The sequence below is a fragment of the Diadema antillarum genome, unplaced genomic scaffold (assembly GCF_040938485.1).
Source record: "Diadema antillarum isolate AM-2024a unplaced genomic scaffold, OU_Dant_1.0 scf00000086, whole genome shotgun sequence".
Taxonomy (NCBI): Eukaryota; Metazoa; Echinodermata; class Echinoidea; order Diadematoida; family Diadematidae; genus Diadema; species Diadema antillarum.
The window spans coordinates 48,605-70,396 of NW_027270975.1; positions in this window are offsets into that span (position 1 = coordinate 48,605).

The following is a 21,792-nucleotide window of genomic DNA, read 5'->3' on the forward strand; positions in this document are numbered from 1 at the left end:
CGGAATTGTAAAGATGCATTGTTTTACTTCTGCTTAAACTGTAAAAAGTTGTGTTTTCAAAGCAGATTTGAATTGATTGATATGAATAATTTGTCTTGGATCCTGTTGGTAGATTATTTCATAAGATAGCATTGTTAGGCGAGAGGGTGAGGGAAGAGGGGATGGGTAGAGGGGCGGGGCAGAGGGAAGGGGGTTGAGGGTTGGGAATGGTGCGACGCCACTCTCGTTCGTTTTTGTGCGGGGAATATTTACCTTGCAGTGAACATATCCTTTTGTCAGTATGTGCGCCCAGGCCTACGTCTTAAAGCTTACAACTGGTAGTAAGTGCGATTCTAGAGTAGTTGACACCTTCTAGCTGAATCGATACTTTCATACAACAAATATTGGGCAACTTGAACTCCGAAACTGAATGCGCAGGAAAGGAGAAATCAAGAAAAAAAAAACACTGGAAAAGGAGCCACCACTTCGTATCGAACTAACGTCTGCGTTTAGATTACCAGTAAGAAAAAAAAAACGAATAAAAAAAAACGAATAAAAAAGGGGGAAGGACAATCAAAGCCATGCTCGGATTGGGGAGTGGAGAAGGCGTTACAATAGACTTTAATCTTCAGTTTGGCAACCGGATTATCCGCGAAGCTAAGCTAACAGCCTTTTGTTGCCCGCTTTGTGTCGTCACCACTTTAATGAGCCTTCCTTATCGGATACGCGTCATTATTTGACTCTACCAAACGGCTTTCCGACGAAGGTGTTGTCAACTTTTTTTTTTTCAAGAACGGCAACTTCAACCTTACTTTTATCATCCCCTCTTTCCTTTTGGATTCATCTTTTCTTCCCTTCTTTTCCTTCATTTACCATTATAATTCATGCCTGTTATCATTACCATTACTTTCACCATTTAAAGAGTTGGCAGAAGTAATTATTTATCATTCTTTAAGACAGCTAGTCCGTCTATCTATAGTCACTATAAGGAAAAAATATACCGTTACAATTGTTGTGATCTGTATTTTCCCCTTCTTTTCTTATAATTTCATTCTTTCTTGTTTACTGCTTATACTACAGTCATTTATTTATTGTATTTTTCTGTTTTTTTTTTTAAAGGGAACTTCAAAAATATCTCGCACACATTGAACAAGCAAAATAGACTCATGTGATCCAGGACATTTGCGAACGCGTGTGAATCAGTCTGTTTCCTGTATTTATCATGGGATGAGCGATTGCGTCACTTCTTCTATATAGTTTTGTGTATGTGGATGTGATCCAGTATGTCATTTTTTAATGAAAATAATTATGTGAAACTTTTGAATTATAATAAGTTTCTGACTTTTATGGCTAAATCGAATAGAATATACTAATCTTAACATCTGAATGATATTTACTTGCTGAAATCGCTTCGAAGAAGATTATGTTTTATCTCTTTGAGTGAGTTCTGAATGGACGCTACTTTTCCCGTGTTGAATTATTTCATATGATGCCTCTTAAAAATATTTTCCGAAGTGTGGATCAAGAATAAAGGGAGTATCTTAATGAAAAGAAAAGAAATTACAATAATTCAAAATTTAATTGATTACAAATTATCTAGAATGAAGCAGGCGCCATAAGTCTCTTCATTGGTGTTGTACAAAGTATTCCCTGGGTGGCATATTGTTTCATTTAACTTCAATATTTTATCAACGTGTTCTTTATTGCATCGATATGCACAATAAGAGTAAAGACAGTCTTTCTGTCTAACCAGACAAACGATCAAAATTAATGATTCCCTTAAAAAAAATCGTATATTTAGCTAATTTTGCTGAAAGTTTTGAACTCTCTTCACTCGCGATTTACTCGCCCAACAAAACTTATTTTTGGAACGTAGAGAAACGTATACAGACGAAGAGCATTCAGAAAACCAATGCTGTGGGAATACAAACACACGTCACACTGGACAAAAGAACATGGATCAACCAAACATCACCAAAAGAAGAGAGAAGTGACGTCACAATTCTTTCTCCGTTTCGACACCCATAGTTAGTAATATACATCACAATGATAATGTTTTTGTTGTCTATACAGGAACATCTTTTCGACATGGTTTTGTGGTTATATTTCTGTTGTAATTGCCATGTACAAGAAAGCGTACAATCAATATAATAAAGGGATAAAAAAAACATACGTTTTAGCTTCGAGAAAGCCTTCTGTTACCTACAATGCAAATATGAAAACACTCCACAAACTTATTTTGGTTCATTCGTTTGTTTGTTAATGTCGCTGTTGCGACATTCATAGTAGAACTGTTTGAAGTTACTTTTTTCAATCGTAACACACAAAAAGAGAACATGCTGCACTTTTGTTTTTATTCATTTATTTATTTTTTTTTTTTTTGCGTTTACGCGCATGACGCAGTGTAGTAACCTCAACCAAGGAACCGCGTTGTTCTTTGATGGCATGAATATCGTTCCATGACTGTATTACTGTCATCAATGAAACATTATACCGCGTTGACAAGGAGCACAAGCCATAGTCACCCCTTTTTGAGATTGCTTGTTACGCAACTTTCTTAAAGAATTGAGAGTAGCTGTTCACTGGAACGTGGTATTATTCTATGAACTTCAAGCTGTTGACCGGACGATGTCACGGACGGAGATGCTTATGTATAGATGTTTCATAGACCTGACACAGTGTGTGACGTTATGGACGCTTACTGTATCATCATGACCATGACTGTAATCGATCTATGACTGGTCGACTCTGTCAAAATGATCGACATCATCGATAGCAAACAATGTAACAGTCATTCTGAGAGGTTGCATTCTGCAGTGAAGACAAAGGCGCTCATAATATCCTGTCTCACCCTAAACATTCTAGTTTTCTCAGCAATGATTACAGTCTGTTGACGTAGGCTCATTCGTCGAATGCGGATGATACATGTTATTCGTACCTGGTCCAATGTCGTCGGTCCATCGCATGAGCCGGAAGGATGCCCGTTCTGATCAGATCTAGAGCTGATCAGAGCAAGGAGAGCGAGAGAGGGACCAGATAAAAGGAGAGTATTGCCTAATATTACGCAATAGTTATTGATCATTTGGCTGGGAGGTATCGCATCGTGGCCAGTGCATTCTCCTTTTCTCATCTCGGCGTCCTTCGCAATCCTCAGCTGAGGCGTTTTAATTGATGCACATGTAGTAGAAAAGGAGGGGGGCTCACCTGATTACGTAATCGTCTTCATCTGGGTGATATCTTTGTTTGTATACCTGAAACAGGGTTAGACGTACTGTTCTCCAGTCTGTAATGGCGTGATCTCTGGAGTTGATGCGATGTGTGTGTGTGTTTGTGTGTGTCGATGTATATGTTTGAATGTGTCAATTGGGTCAAAAATAAGCTGGATTTCCAACCAAAAGTTTGTAAATAGATACTGTCACAACAATGGCAGTCCTCGAGGAATTGCCCTCAATCATCTAAATCTTGCATACCGGATTTCAGGCATTTCCATTTTCCTTCAATAGGAGAAACAAAAGTCCAAAGTAAATATATCCATAGTAGACTCCGGTTCTACTATAGTACTGTCGCCGGTTTACAAAATTATATTCAATTTTCATGCATAGGCCTACCTTTGTAAAGTAAAGGTTGTGGTGCCCATCAGAAACTTGCCCAAGACTTGGGCCAACTCATTTGTGACCTAAATAAGTCGCCTAATTACACTTCTTTCTTTTTTTCCCGATTTTCTTGTCGCAATGCCTTTTCTACAATTTATGACTTGTCATACTTAATTTTCAAAAACGTACCATAAAGAAACGGTAAAAACATTATTTGCATACTAAGTCAAAAGTATTTGAAAGTAGAATTATTTAGAGTCAATTTTGGGTCTCTGGGTTTTTTGTTTTCCCATACATGACCGCGAAAGAACAGACAAATTTGTGTTAGTAGGCATCCACGTGACTGTCGGCTCCGAAGGACTGGGTGAAAGAGGGTATTAAAGCGCCTTACCTGCCTTAGGAGCACAACCAATGTAGGCAGGGATACTCGAACCAGGAATCTTGCGATTGACAGTATACGTGACCCGCCACTGAATCGCAACAGCCCACACTAACCAGGGAGGTGGAAGAGGGACCACCTCCCTGAACGAACCATGGACCTATACGTCAATGCACTAACAACTTTCTCCATTAAAACAAAAAATCGGAACTTCCAAATACTTGGCCTGTCAAATTCAGATGGTCAAAATATGAGTGGTTCGACTTGTAAACATTTACCCCAATTCTTCTTTCTCTGTTTTTCCAACCAAATGAGCTATTTTCAACTTGAGTCTCTTTTTTAGTGCATGCGAATTTGAATGAGGAACTATTTGACGTTTCGTTTCATTTTATTGCATTTTATTCAACAAGGAGGAAGACCAATGCTCGCCAAAATTTGATATACGGGAAAAGGGAACGGCTCATGACAAGGTTCCGAGGGACGAGCTCCCATCACCTCCCTGTGGATGCATCAGTGACCTCCTTATTGTTGTTGTGCTGTCGGATCGAAACGAAAAATGTGAGGTTTAGGCAATCAGGGTATTACCATCCAGTCACCGGTCGACAACTTGTAACGAAAACGGGGAAGAACGGGGAACTGGAGACATTTTGTCGCGTGGTGGCGGGCTTCTCCAACGCTCGTCATTCTCATCGCTGAGTGTGTGTCACGGCCACTCAAATCATGTCAGCTCGGGCAATTAATGGTTTGTTCGATCACTTGCATGTCAAGTAGTAATGAGGAGCTAAGTATACAATGTATCCTTTTCCGTTCGATGATACGCTGACTGCATCCTTTGTGCAATGTGTCCCCTCCTCTTTTGGCCTTCCTAAAACATCTTCCCCTTTTTTCCAGATCAACATATATGTTTGATCTAAACTTTTATGCGACAGAACCCAGGTCTATCATTGCCACTGGGATTTCTGGATGCTTCGTTGCCCCTTATTATTATACTCAAACATTGTGTCAAATACACACCCGAGTAACAAAGAACAGAAGATTCATTCATCCATTAATTTTATTTTCATTCATTCTTTCGTTCATTCATTATTATGCTTTTATTTTATCCCTGTCATCACAAATGAAAAAAAAAATCTGGAATCAGAGAAGCAATTTGACTTTTTTTTTGTAGATTTATGATGAAATCATCCAGGAAGTTGTTCACGAATGTTGAACTACATTGGATCACATTATAAATTCAGTAGCTGTTTAGGTGTCATATTATTATTGTTGTTATAATAATGATGATAATAATAATGATAATAATAATAATAATAATAATAATAATAATTATTATTATTATTATTATTATTATTATTATTATTATCATTATCATCATCACTATCATTATTTCGTTACTATTATTCATAATAAAGTAATTAGCATTATTGGTCTATGACACCTTCCCAAATCACTCTTTAAAAAAAGAGTTGAGTTTAAAGAATAAGCGTAATAGCCGAATAATGACTATAATAGAGTTGTTGTTTCTATTGGGTGCTCCTTACGTTATACTAGTAAGTTACTACAATGATGATACCTTTTTTTTTGCTAGTATACTTGGCTTTTTTTTCTTTTTTCTTTTTACTGTTAGTTTGTCATGGAAATAGATCGCCATACCAGTCCTCTGCTGCTATCAAAAAGTTCCACATGTTGTAACACAATAGCGCTACGTGTAACTGCAAAGTCCCATGAATGCAAACTTGTGTATAGGTTTGAACCTTGTTATTGTCTCTATATTGCTCAACATTGCGTCATTAATACGTCAAAGAAGAAGGGGGAGAGGAATAAATATTTTCGTTAAAGCACCTTTTTTTTTGTAGTCAGAGAAAACGCTAATGTTAGCAAAGAGGAGTTGGATGTTATTGATGAGAACATGCGTTTTAATCCAAGGTTACTAGTACCAGATTTTGTAACCATGCAGCTTGGCTTGTTGTGCAGGCTGGCTCGTTACGTAATGTTACATGAACGTTTGTAAGGGCACATGATTTAGGATGGTAGATGGGAGGGCGGAAAAAAGGGACAGAAAAAAGAATACGGCCAATGGTCAGTTCATTGTTCTCTACCAATCCGACAACAGGACTTTCACAGACGAATGAAGTGAGCAAAGTATCTTTGGTTAGATTTAAAAAAAAATGGTCTTGTCTTGTATTGCTATGTTGCACCTTTTGTTTGTTTGTTTTTTTAATGGGGGGGGGGGTGGTGGTTTATCAACTTAACTTTTCTGTCTGTTGATATCTTTTCTCTTACAATCTCTCTCCATCCCCACCCCCATTTTTCTTCCATATTCTCAGATTTTCACTTAGTTTCTTCACCTTTATACGATGTTTGTCCCGTATTTGTGTGTGATTGTTCATGTATGTCAGGTATGTAAACTACATTATATGAATTTGTGTTTTCATGTATCTCTGTCGATATCTCTTTGTTTCTTCTTTGTCTTTCCGCTTGTCCCTCAAAGTGCCATTGTCCTTTCACAATTTCTTTTCTTTCATTTAGATTGTCTACCTTACTGTTTATTTCTATCTCTGTCTGTCTGTCTGTTTGTCTGTCTCTCCCTCTCTCTACAGGCTTTCTCATTCTGAAACATGAACATGAAAATTTCTTTCCCCCGACCCGTCGGTTTGCTTCCTCCATGATGCAAACCATATCAAAGTATATTTTGCAGACTTTAAAAACTTCGAATGCAGTAGCAGAATATAATTACTGGTTTCCTTGAGCCAATATATGATTTATTTTGTTTTGAAATTTGAAACCGCAAACAAGGAACACCTCATGATAAAGAAAAATTCGTACATTTTATGTAGATTTCATTGTCAGCTGATTGTATTATGTAGGCTTGGCTCCGGAAACTAGCTTGGATAATCATGTGACAGACACAATGATCACGTGTCAGAAAAGTCACTTTCTTGACACACCTCACAGGTCTTTTTTTTTTAAAGTTACTATTTTTAAGGATGTATAACATCTATAGATGTATTTTGTTTTTTGACTTTTATTCACACACAGATATTATATGGCCGACATTATGTAACTGCAACTTTAAAGACAGAGGAAATTAATTTTCTTTAATGTGTATGATATGAATACTTACCTTTTTGTCTCGTCTGAATTTATTACCATTTGCTTGTTTTGTGAGCAACTGATTTTCTCCTCATTTGCTCTAGTTTAACACGAAGGTGACATCCCATAGAGATACCATTTTCAACAGTTGTAAGGGAAAGAGTTACGGAAATGACCTTTAGGCGATGTATTCATTGTATTATACTTTACAATTGAAATCAACATTGCGAAAACTTCGAAGGTGTAATGTTGATATCATTCTCACTCCATTCCAGTCTCGTTTGGGGATGGCATCTAGATGTTTGTCACTTTTTGTTTGTCACAAGAAGAGCGCAGCTGACTCGATGACGTGAATTGAGGAGCTTTTAAAGAAACAAATGAGGAGATAAACACACATTAGCCTTCTCCTGAGAACCATTAGACATTATGCCAAATGTATAGATATTGTTATATTGTCTTGTATATTTTCTTTTCTTTTCTCGTGCTACGTTGGTACATTGAATTCTCACTCTTTGTTTGAATGAAATAAACGAAACGAAATGTAATGAAATAGATAAAAACATGCTTAATGATTCAATTGAAGTGCTTCTCCTGAGAACCATTAGACATTATGCAAAATTTACAGGTATTGTTGTATTGTTTTATATTCCCGTTTTTCTCGGAGTATGTTTGTACATTGTCACTCTTTGTTAAAAATGAAATAAACGAAATGAAATGAAGTAGATAAAAACATACTAAATAATTCAATTGAAGTGCTTTTCATGACATGATGGTTGATGAACATCATGCGTAGCGAATATATTAAGCAGGTAATTATGATTAATATTCACCATATTTGTCACATTGCTAGAGTTAATAGGTGGGCATTTATGAGCTTTTCCTTTGCATTTGATTGTCCTCACTTTTTATTTCTCTTTCTATCGAAATTCCTTCTTTCTTTTTATTTACATTCCATTGAATTGCAACATTATTATTCCCTCAAAGCTTGCTTCTTTGATTTTACTAGGAAGACGTTCTATAATCACATTAAAGTCTGAATTGTACTTTCATCGTCAAGGCAGACCAAGGAAGAAATTCCGGCTTTCCTCTTTTCTTCTTTGTTTAATAGTTTTAATAGTTTAATGTCAACTTTTTCTTTTCTTTTCTTTGTGATGATGGAAATAAATAAACTATAAACTATTAAACTAAACTATTTGTTTCGGATTCAATATATACATTATGGCTTCTATCGTTATTTCGAATTAACAAATTTACAAGTTAACAAGTTGTCAAGCAAATAAATGATGTTATGTTGTAACATATTAATAAACCAGAGGAAGGGAAATTATCACAATTATGATAATAATGATGATGATGATGATGATGATGATGATAATAATGATGATAATAATAATAATAATAATAATAATAATAATGACGATGAAAGGGAACAGCTGAAGATCCAACAATTTGATAATCTCAGATTCAGGGTCTCCTCGTATACGCTCCACACATCGCCTCCCTAAAACAGAGGAAAGATAAAGCTTAGTTCCTTACAATGCTCACAGAAGAGATCTACGTCTAAAATAGTGTAGTCTTTTGCCAACATTTTACATGTCGAACAGGATGAATAGAGTGCTCACAATGATTTGCATACAAATCTTCATTAAAGTTCCTTCTACAAAATTGCTCTAAAAGAAAAAAAAATCTTAGCAACAAGTATGTAACGGTTTTAATGATTTTTCTATGATGACCTTTAATATTGTTGCCAGATTGTCACATCTCAAAAAAAAAAAAAGAAACAGAGACACAACGTACATATATACACACACAACCACATGAAAACTCGTTATGATTTTATTATGGTATTATATGCACAAGTTGCAGGGGAAGTTGGGAGGCAATGACGTCATCATCTTAGATAAATTCCATACGTGCTGTATGACAAAACTGTGTCTGTGTTCGTGGTGTTCATGAAAATCTTTCCCCAATTCATCAACTGTCATATTTTGTTTAAATAATGCAAGTTTTACTGTTCTGTTCTTAAACGTAAAAAAAAAATCAATTCAAATATGGTGTTAACTTTTCATAACGACACAATTTTTTTTCAATCAAAAATCATATCGGTAGTAATCCGTCGTGCAGTTGATGGGGATGAAACATCAGAATTGTTCCACCTCCCTGATCAGACCCACCGCGAGATGCCACGATACGGGTGTGACTGCATGGTAACCAAGGGGGGGAACACTTGAAGGCGGGGGTGGGGGGGGGGGGGTGGTGGTAGAAGGGGCGTCGGCAACGTAACCTCGACGTAACATTGGAGCTGTCATGTTGTCACGTAGCTCTCGCCCTCATCATATACCTCTCTTCTCCTCCACCTTTATACCTCCGGTGTGAACAAGCTGGACGCGCTGGTTTTCTCAACGATTAGGTTCTATACAGCGCTAAGGGAAAAAGCGGTCGAGGACTAAGAATCATTATTGACCCGCTTTCTGCATTCTTCAACCGAGTTCGGGGGCTGAGGTCACGCCTAAAAGGAAATCATCAGGAAAAGAAAGAAAGAAAGAAAAGAAACTAAGCATAATGATTAAAAGCTCAGAGTCCCGGTCTCAGAATAAAGCGATGCTGTCTTTACACATTGCGCATTAATTATCTGACATCTGTAGGATTGATTTGTTTCCTCGAGTTATGGTTTTGCCTTTATGCACTGAATATTTTGTGGTTGCTTATCGGTTTTCCTCTCACAAACACGACATAATAAACCACTCCAGTTTCTTGGATACTATGTGTTACCTACATAAATCGGTAAAAAAGACAAAAAGAACGTCAGGTGATTTTTTTTCTTCAAGTGACTTAAGTTGGCAGCTCGAACGACTGATTAATATTCCCAGAATGATAAACTATATGGATGCCCAATTTGTTGTATGGTGGCGTCCTCTTCAGTTTTTCAGTTTCATATTTTTTTTAGTGTTGTTTGAAAGTTTGATTACGTAATTCTGTCCTTTATCAAGGATGCGACATATATGGTCTTTCACTGATGCTGCGACCTCCGATTTCATAAAATAGCTGATTACTGTTCCGAGAGAGCCCTTGGTTTTTTCGGCATTTCTATCAGTCAATCGTACTTGAATGTCTTGAATCGATAAAATATGAAATAATATCGTTCCAATGTAGAATATAATCATCTATGTGCAGTCATATGAGGAAATATTTGCTGACCAAAGACAACATATCTCATATCAGGGAAGCCATACAAATTAAGGCACATTTCTGGGGTATCATGAATACACATTTGTTTTTATGCTGTGAAATTGTTTGCAGATGAACAAATCGTTTTGATTCATGATATATCAAAACATAAGGTATATAATAGGGTCCATTCTGTGATCGGTGCATTCTGCAAGCCCAGGAGGAATGATGGAAAGGTAATGTTCTGAGCTCCTGCGTTTATGTCTCTCATCAGAACACTGGCTGAGACATTAAAAAAAATGGGACAGCACTGTCATAACGGTAAAAACGGATTTTCATCGCCGGTATACACTAGTATAGCTTGAGCTGCGACGTGAGCTGAAGCTAAACACATACGAGATTTCATGGACGTCGGCCGCATTTGCAAGCCGATAGCTGTGGCCTTTAAAATAGTGGAACATGCTGTTATTTATCTGTCCTCCAGTCGGACGACTTTTTAGGAGAAGGACGCCGAAAGGGAAAAAACACATGGCCGTATCATTACGTAACATGAGAATGACTGATAAGTACGTCTGGCGAGACGGCTGGCTTACACAGGGTTTGGCCGCCACCACCATACCACCCTCTTCATGTGCGCGCATGCTCGGAAAGAACGTCGAGGTACAGTATTGATGATGAGAATACATGCCCCATGTTCCGTCATTTCTAAGGTTTGTAGAAGAAACTAAGCAAGTCCAGCAAATACAAGGAGATACTTAGATGAACAGATAGAAGGGAAGAAAAAAGAAATGAAGAAAGTAAGAAAGAAAGAAAGAAGAAAGAAAGAAGGAAAGAAAGAAGGAAAGAAAGACAGAAAGAAATAGGGCCTACATGACAAAGTTCGGTTTCTCACGGTTTTGGCAAGGATCAAGTGGTCCTTCCTTTACATTATACATAAAGCGACAAAAACAACCAAAACAACCCTTCAAAACTAGAAAAAGTGTAGTAATCTCGCAAGAGCCGTGACATTGGGCACTCTGAGATCCACACTTGCAGGAATGCACCCGAAGTTTGTTCGATTTTACCCCGAGGTTCGCCCAACAACTCCTCAGGCGTTCAGTCACCGAGAGGGGGCATCACAAGTTCCTTTCAACCCTAAAAAAAAAAGAATCAAACAACAACACACTCACGGGTAAAAGAGTGAAAACATTACTCGTTCTACACTATTCGTATACGATACATTACTTTTACTTGATTAGCGACTTTGTGAGAATCATGCACAATTTTGCCGATAACGCAGCGTAAAACAAGCTTCGTAAGATAACTCGGGATGATACCAGCGACAGATCACATACAACTCGATACTTTCACAGAAGAGGACGGGGCGACCGATAATGACGCTATTGTTACGTAATAGGACTCTCACCTGAGAAGGTATACGATTATCGGATAACACGGTGTGGTAGGTGTATAACGCCGTCATGATGCCTGATGTGATGTAAGGGTCTCTTTGCAACTACAGTTCCTTGGTCTGGTGATCAACTGCTCTCCTCAGAAACAATGATGCTCAAAAATTAACGTGTTGTTGTTGTTGTTGTTTTACAGAACATACTATCAGCAAACAAGACTTAGCTGATTAAAACGCCAGACACTCATTATCTGAAAATTAATCATGATGGAAAGTGGGTAAAAACCCGATCATCTTGTTACGAAGTAGAAGTCACACGACACTGCAACATGGTTTCGAAAGAAATGTTTATGATTATAATTGAGTGTATACACAAGCTCTTAGACTATTCGGCTTTACTGTTTACTTTTTAATATCATAATCACATAGATAACATGTAATCGTTTTAGTCAATAACAAAACCCTTTTACTATATTTTTGCATACATTTCTAACTCTTAGTCAATCTGAAGTGATGAATTATTTTTTTCTTAAGTTCTTATTGAAAAGGGGACGTTTCGTGAAGAGTTCTGTGCAAGCGAATGGGAAACTAAGCTTGCAAAGCCATTACATAATCACCACGTCTGATTTACATCATTGCAATTAAAATCGTTGTTTTTAGAGAGCATGTGAATCTGAAAATGCCAGAACTCTCCTATTATTAGTGCAAATATAGTCAAATATCACCGATTTCATTTCATTTCATTTCATTTATTTCATTTTCAACAAAGAGCGTCATAGCAGAAACAATGAAAAATTTTGAAATACATAATTCGCATACATCGATATAGAAATAATGTAAACACAATGAATTGAGGAAATTGAAGAAATAAATACATGCTATATACTGCATAATGATAAAAATGTTGAAAATGGAGGGGAAGCTAAAAAGCAGAGCTTGTGATATGCTTTCCCCTCAAAACCATTTTCAATAAAGTACGAAATGATGTGACCACGACTGTACGGGTAGGCAGAGGTATAACTATAAAGTAACTAAAGCACATCGAACACTAACGACAGAACAAAAACCTTACAAAGCCCCTCACAAGGTCGTCTTAACTTGCAGCAAAGAATAGGGATGGGAAAGTGTCATGAGTTAAATTCGAAATGGATCATTTTGGATTGGGAAAAGAAATTGCAGATGAAAAGTAACAAATTCTCGATCGAACTTTTTGTCTGATTCAACTCTATATGGATTAAAATTCCCGAAAATTTGTGAGGGGATTTCACTTATCTTTTACAAAAAGACAATTTTATATGAAACAATAATGTTGTCACTATTTCATTTCATCAATATAGTGTAGTACACCAGCATTGAAGTATACGCCGCATCTTTAAAAATGAATGTAAATGATAGTTGAATTTTAAACATTTTGAGGCAGCATACCCCAACAAATTTTGTTAGAATTACTCTGCAAAAATGTTTAGACACTGTATGGTAGACTGAAATAGCATAATTTTTATAAACAAAACATGTGGCTAATGCAACTGATCGACAAATTACCCTACATCGACGTAAATTTTACGTCGATGTATAGGGCAATTTCTCGATCAGTTGCATTAAAAACAACTCGACGGAAGAGTTTCATGAATTTGAAAACATGTGGCTCTTCTTAATTGTAAAACAGCTCACACCAGAGAATACCATGCAGATCAACACAGAATTGTAGTATCATATATAACTTCGTTACCGAGCTATATCATTTACAAGAAAAAATGCAACAACGATAACAACTAATAATGATAAAACGAAAAAAGACAAACTTGTGTTCATCATTAACTATTTTAGTATTTTCAGGGGAAATGGGTAAATAAAAAAAATGGTCATGTATAAGCTTCTTTCAATTATAATAAGATTTTCTACGATATCCACCTTGTCTTTGCCGGATTTACTTGATACTGCTTGACATGACTTACGTTTTTAGGGTTCATTTTTTTAATAATAATAATTAAACTCCAAATTTTATTGTCCAAGAAAGGAAATTCTTTTTGCCCAATTGATCGTGGGCCCGGCAGCCACTGAGCAGCGCCAGATCGACGTGGCTCTAACCTTTTCAACTGTTGAACGGCAAACAAGGTAGCAGCAACTCCCATCTTTTAACGTCTTTTGGTATGACGCGGCCGGGGTTTGAACCCACGACCTCCCGATTGTGAGGGCAGCCGCTCTACTCACTGAGCCAACACATCGGTTATTTTTGTTGTTGTTGTTGTTGTTGTTGTTGTTGTTTTGTTTTTTTAGTGGCCGCCAGTGAGAATATACTGTTTGGCTTTGGAAATAAGAAGAGAATCAAACGTTGAAAGTATAATGGAGGGCTCTCAATTTTCTTAATTAGGCAAGATTTTGATAGAGCTTTTATTCTAGAGCCAATATGAGCACTCGCATTCCCAACCACACTTATTCATAATCAAAGCTCGACACATCAATCTCTTGATAACATCTCGAAGCGAACAACAGGCTAACGGTTTTGATTATTTTGTGCTTGTCACTAATCAATGGCTTTTTTGTTTGTTTCGGTTAAAAGAATACACGTAAATAGCAGGGTCGCACCAGTTGCGATTCTATCTATTCTTAAAGCCACTATGTACCATTTGCAGAATGAAACAAAAACCCAGCTTTAGTGCTTCAAAATAGTTTTAAACGTGAGTTAGGGATAGAAACAACCAATGTAAAAATGCTAATCACAGTATAATCAATGTTGAATATACAAAATGTGAACAACAGTTTTATCAAAATTGTTTCTAGCATAAACTTTTGACATTTGTCGCTTAATGAGAAAATTAGTGATATCTCCTTATATTTGTGGCTTTATTGCAAAATTGTATATGCAGGATGTTTTGTATGGATTATATAATAACCCTACTATACATACGCTTCATACTATTGTGATAACTCGAACATTTTTTTAATCACTGCTCCCAAGGGTAAACAGTGGCTTTAAAGTGAAAACATTCCACAAAATGGACAAGTTGACAATAATAACGAGAAAGCAAATGTTTAATCTAATCAATGTGCAGGATTGCTGATTCATGTATCAACTATTAATCTATCATTCGCAGAACTTCATCCGGCCTTTTGTCTAAAATTTGAATACATGTTGAGTGGGTCTATTACTGTGATTACTGTGCGATTGTGCGCACGTAAGCGTGTGTTTGTGAGCTATGTGTGTTGAGTGTATCTTTGTATTGTGTGTCCGTTTATTACGTTAATTGTCCACTGATTGATTGCTCTTGCTTTCGTTGCCTTTGTCTTGTCTTTGTTATTCGTCACACTCATGACTCTACACACCCAGCTGCAAGCCTCCACGGACCAGAAGTATCGGACGATCTCGCGCAATAAAAAAGGAAAAAAAAAAAAAGAAAGAAAGACGTGCTTGAATTGAAGTTTCCACTATGGCGCCGTGTTTAGACAATATAACCGCGCGAGTTTCAATTTCAATCAATCTAGCTTGCAATTTAATTCAAGTCGATTCAAACAGAATGAAATGGTTTCACAAACAGTGAGATGACTTTGATACTTTAAATTAGGTCCGCATATCTTCTCGAAACGGCAAAGTTAGCTATGCTCCTTTGTTTACAAATGCAATTGCTTATATCCTTAGAAATTTTGCATTTTCATACCTTCTCATCGAAATCATTCCTATTCCATTTTCAGGATTTTGCTCTATACATGTATTCTCTGGCAAATGTCTGGGGTCAACTTGAACAAACAGCTAGGTTCCTCTTCTGAACAGCGATTACTGGGAAATCAAAACGCCCTCTTGCGACCACAGATCGAATGCTCTAATCTGTTTATTGAGGACATGATTCGCCGTGAGTTGTATTCGTTTTCGTAATTGAAGAAAGCAATCAAACTTGTGGCTGGCATTCACGATGTTTATATCGTTCATTCAGGAGAGGTGGCCATTTTTTGCAAGTATTTCAACGCAACGATTCTTCTCGGAAATGTCTGTAATATCTCTATGAAATAACTTCTTACAACAGAATGATGACCGTGAGAGGTTACACATTTTGAGCATAATCGAAAAATCATGGCATCAGCATAATAGTAAAAAAGAGATACAGAAGAGTGTGGATTCGTAACAAAAACGACTTGAGTATATGGACAGGAAAAATTAGAAAAAATTTCACGAATAAAGCTGAACGATGTCGAAAGTACAGATAGGTGACATGCCTGCCGAATAGCAGGGATGTGTGTGTATATACATATGCTTTTCTCTCTTGGTTTTGGCCAGTTCTGTTTACAAAAGGAATTGTGTAGTTAACTGTCGTCAGATTGGTCTCAAGTGAAGCTTTATGGCCGGTAGTTTATTCGTTGTAGTCTATGAATAATATGCAAATTTCGAGTGCTTTTGAGCGTAGGCGTCCAATAACAAGCGGATGCTGACACGTGCATGTAGAACACGCAGAAGGTATGCTAATACCACTGGGAGCTTCAAACAATACGTTTTAATTTACCTGAAAACCCGACGAGTAAGGTGCTCTTTGCATATTTTTATGGCGTTTTCGTCTTTTTCCCCTTTTAAGCAATGCCCTTTCATAGCAGAGAGGAGGAAAGTCAAGTCACATTATGCTTTAAAAAACGTGGAATTTGGCTCTCCTGTCATGATTAGAGGAATATAATGCAGCGTATAATGTATTATTGTTTTTTTTAAGGTTTTGGTAAGTTCCCAATAGCAATGTAGATAACTGCCTGCAATATCCCCCATAGACATATTGCGTAACATTGAGTAACATTGCCGGATATTGTTGTATGTGAAAGGAGATAACGCTTAGCCATTAATTGAATGCATACTACACTGCAAAAAGTCCGGTGTTAAATAGTGAACACCGAGCTGGTGTTAAATTTTCGGTGCTCATTTATGGTGTTAAATTAACACCTACGGGTGTCATTTCCAAATTTTAAACTGTTTTTTGAAGAGTTTCTTAGTAACTGCACTTCTTGTTGATTTTTAATTTAAACATGACGATCAAGAATTTTACATTAAAATACTAGATTTTTGAAAAAATGTGAAAATAAATTTACACCAAAGTAACACCAGCTGGTGTGGTCCCTTATTGAAGCTGGACGGGTGTTAAACCATTGATATTAACACCAGCAAATATCAAATCAACACCATGTGGTGTCATTTTTTAATTAACACCAGTATAGTGTCAAAATAACACCAGGTACAGTGTTAAATTAACACCACGAAGTGTCAGGTGAACACTTTTCAACACCATCACAGTGCATTTTTAACACCTGTGGGTGTGGTCCTTTATTGAAGTTTGATCGGTGTTAGATTTAACACCCGTGGTGTTAAATCTAACACCGATGTTTTTACAGTGTAGTATATCGACGAAACCGACATCCAGTGTGTTTTTCTCAGAAGAGGAAAAGACAAGAATGTATACAGAAGACACAGTAAACTTAAATAGCATTCATGTGTTTGTACATGGAAACGTCACTTCCTGTATCGATTGGCGATTTTCGCGCTATTACAGCTTCGGGCGGATGCGGAGAAATGTCAATCTGACTGTACGCGAGCTCGGTCTCACGATAATATCATTTTCCAATCATTGTGTCAAATATCCATTGTCTATCACTCTCTATGGCATGCCGCGATAGCACAGAATGTGGCAAGTTATAAGATTGTCGTTGACCAATATGGATACCATTCGGACCTTTCTTTAAAAGACTAGGGGGGGGTATTCTTCATCGTTTTGAAGCAATGAATATTGGATATGAGGTTGTCATCATCAACGTTTATCACGGATTCATATCATACAACACGCCCTATATATTTATATTTTAATGTATTTATCTGTTTTCTTTAGATTTTCATCATCCTGCAGGGTTAGCCTGTTTAGTTGTAGAAAAATTCGCAAGTTCGCTGCTTTCACAAGTCTCCTGCATTGCATTTTCACATGAATTTACAAATCATGAAAAAACGACACATAATGTAGGCCTACGTGAGTAACAGAAATCAAGGCAGAAAATGTAATATGGTGAGGGAGGAGAAACGGCGCATGTATACGAGATGATCAAAAGATGAGGCGAATGGTCACAGATTTGAAGACTTCGAGCAGACATTTTATTATACGATGTTTTTGAAGCACATACGCGCACCAGCATCAAACGGTTACATAACATCATATAGACCGATGCACTGATATAATAATTCCATTTAAAAACAACGACAAAAACAGGGAAAGAATTAACTTGGAGAGCGTGAGAATCTTTGACAAAAGTTGCCGATATTGGGCAAGGACACTTTGAGGAAGGGGGAGGGGGTGAATCAGGAATTGAGGCAGTTTTAGCATCATTTTTGACGTAGAGTAACTATCATAACGATAAGCTTTATCTTGCGAGAGGTTATGTCGCCGACAACCTGACGGACACAAGCTCTGTAAAAATGTCGACATCCATTCAGATCGAGCATGGGAACAAGAAACCGCGCGAAACATGACTGAAACTGGTTGCGTAATCCAATCAGGAAACGTTAACAGTGCGTGATAACGAGCACGAATCATCTTTCATAAACCAACGAACTATATTCCTCGTGTCTGTTCGTATAGTCACCATTGTTGTAATCATCACTTCATATTACGTCAGCGACCCCGGTGCCCTGAAAAAACCAAGTGTCTGTATAATTAAACCGTAATTGCACTTTTCGCAAGGCTTGTGAAACTATCACCAAATTCTGTCTGTCGATGGCAAATATATATTGTCGCTTATATCGGCGTGTAAGTTCGGCAGAATGGGTTCCAAGTTCAAGTGGAAAACCACTGGTTGGTGTATTTAACTTTGACAGTAAAAATTAATAGACACAGAACAGGAGAAATCCTGTCTCAATTAAAGATCAGACTTAAAATCATAAATGGATTTGATTTGATTCATTAGTTGTCCGCATCATTGTATGCAAATCTAATGCAAACTTTCACGAGAAATCCAAGGTATAACAACAATAATGGAATATTTTTCGTATGCAATAGATATAACAATGTGAACAAAATTGAAGTGACATCGTGAACGTGCAGGATATCTTTCTGTGCCGTGGGGCGGTGAGAGAGGAGGGGGAGAAAGAACAAACAGAAGGAAAAAAAAAGAAGAAAGTGTCTTCTGATTTTTCTGCATTCACTTAATCTGCATACACATCTTACATAATTGCTGTAGCGTTTACATCGCCCAAGATTTAAACGTGTTTTGTGAGTCTACATACGCCGAACAAATTTATTCCCCCTAAGATTCAAAAGAAAGCGCGAAAGATGCCCTGCTTATCATGCTAAAGTTATCGTCTAGACAGTAAAAGTGTGCTGTGATTTCAGAGCGCGACCTCATAAGAGCGGGAAGAAGGACGCTAGATGAGGCCATGAAATTACCCTGGTACGATTCCCTCGTTTCTCGGCCTCATTTTTTTTCCTTGCCTAATACACCTCACTGTGTGATGCTACGATTTGTTTTAATTTCCCCGCTCGTTTTTTTCCCCCGCTGGAGTTGCTCAGGGGAAATTTGAGAGCAGAATTAATGAAAGATAGAACAGGAAGTGTAAACAATCAAAATGGTCAAGTTTTGAAATCTGTTGCAGAGTCTACGGTAACACCATGGAGCTACAACATATGTGTTGCAATTCAGAGGTGAAACTTAACAGGGCCGGATTCTTCCTGTCACGATATCTCTCTCTGTCGTGTCTTTGTGTGTATGTGTGTGTGGGGGGGGGGGGGGGGGGGGGAGGGAGGGGGAGGTGGTGATTTTCATTATTCATTTACTAATTGTTACTTTTATTAATCTCTTGGAGGTAGTGTGCACCATTTGCAGATCATAGTGTGGGCGTAGAAAATGAATACATGTATATTAGTTGCATTTCATGACAAGTCATGCGGTCGATCACAGTGCTATTACTAACTAATGCAAGGAATTGGAAGTTGGTTTTGTGTTTGAAAGAATAAAAAAAAACCCCCTAGGAATAGCTTCAGACGCTTTTCTAAAAGTTCACACACACACACACACACACACACAAATGACATATGCTTTACTTTCAAGTGTAAAACTAATATATGGAAATCACTTTCATCTATTTTGAGAGTTAGAATTTTAATAGCAGAAACGAAAGTCCACTAATATGGGACACGGTGCTACACTATCCCCTTTAACTTATCAGAGTTCGTGACTTCAGTCCGCCCTCAGACACCCCACCCCTTGCGCCAGTCACCCTCTGAGGTTATTTGGAGCCCTTCCCCTCCCCTCTCGCTCTCGCGGTGATTATGTAACGCTCAGGGTCAATGACCACCCGCACAAAGCATGATACATACATTAAAGGGGCTGTTACAACCTGGTCGCAAGCCCCTGGATGAATGTGTATAAAAGACGACCACTTTTTCACCCAAGAAGGTAGAATGTTTGTTTGTTTGTCTGTATTTTTTTTTTTTTTGGGGGGGGGGGGGGTTGTTTTATTTTTCTAGCGTGATAACCGGTAGTTAATTCCTGAAGTGACGTCAAAAACGGTTGTAAACAGTTACTTGTGCTCCAGAAACAAATATCAAATTTAATCGAATACTTGTATATGGAGTGATTTCTACTGTGGGATATCTGTACCTCATAACACCATAAAGGTCCTAACATATATTTAACTTTTGCTTCGGTTTTATCATCTTGCACTTATTTCAGTTTAACGATTGAATCTTTTCAATCTTACTGAGTAAAGGTTGACGCGCTATACCAAAAAGTTATATCGCCAGTGCTATCACTAATTTATTTCATTACTCATATCTTTTTCTTTTTTCGCGACACGAACGATACTTTTCCGGCTGACGTCTCGCTCAGATGTGCCCGAAGGCTGCAGGCCTCATTTATACCGGACTGCAAGGATCTCCGTCCAAAATAGGCTAATGCAGACTTAGCATTGATGGACAAAGGTTACCGTGCGAAAGTTAATGATCAAAACAAGCCTGTCTAATTCCTGTTTTCCCGTGGGTGGCTGTAAGGTTACCTAACAGAATCCAAGGAAAATTCCATCCTAAAATCAGGATGCTTTGTGTAATTATAAAATCCAGAAAAATTACAGAAGTAGATCAATGAAATTTTGGGAAAAAATCAGACACACACACACACACTCAAGTACGCACACACAAACACACACTTTAACAAAGCTATGAACGGAGAAAGTTACTAAAGTAACACAACTTGGAAACAATTTCTGATGGAGGTGTTGAGCACCTCTCCTCTCAGTTTGTACACAATTATCTATGTACAACAATTTCCACTTTCTCCCGAGGGACAAAAAAAAAATCTGCTTGATATACAGTGAGAGTAATATCTTCTTGCATGTCCTCCTTAGGGGATGAGTTCTCTCCATGCCCAAATATTCGAGAAAAAAGGGACATTATAGATGAATTTTTGTGTACAAAGAGAATGGTAGAGCTGCTCAGCACCTAAGATCACACAGAATTGCCAATTTGTCTTTACCCACTTAACATAACTCTTTCTGTGTGTTTGACCCCCCCCCCGAATGTTCCTTGATCTACTTCTCAATCTCAGATTTTTCTGGTTTCGTACAAAGCAACATACAAGATCTCTCCCGTTGATGCACCAATCTGAGAAGATGATACAACTAACTATCTGATTCTGATTCTGATTGAATATTCATCGATACTTTAAACAGAGGATTAATGAAATTACTTCAGTGGATAAGAGCGAACAAACTGTCAATTAACTTGCAAAAAACTAAATGTATGATGTTCAGTGGAATTCGTTGGAAAATTTACCAAGAAATATTTCCCTGGAAGACACGATCATAGAAGAAGTTTCTTCCATCAAATTTCTAGGTTTGATTACTATGGACAATAAACTCACCTGGGATTTACATATTGATTCTGTATGTCGTGTCATTTCAAGGAATATAGGTGTAATAAACAAAGTTAAATTTTATCTTCCCCAAAATGTACTCTTTATGTTATATTCTACTTTGATACTACCTTACTTGAATTATGGAATGCTCGCATGGGGAAATACTTTTTCTACTTATATAGAAAGAATATTATTATTGCAGAAAAAAAAAATCTCTTCGTATCATTTGTTACGAATCGTGGAGAAGTCGTACTAATGATTTATTTCACGTAAATAATATTTTAAAAATTCACGACTAATATCGTTTACAATTAGAACAATTCATGAATAAA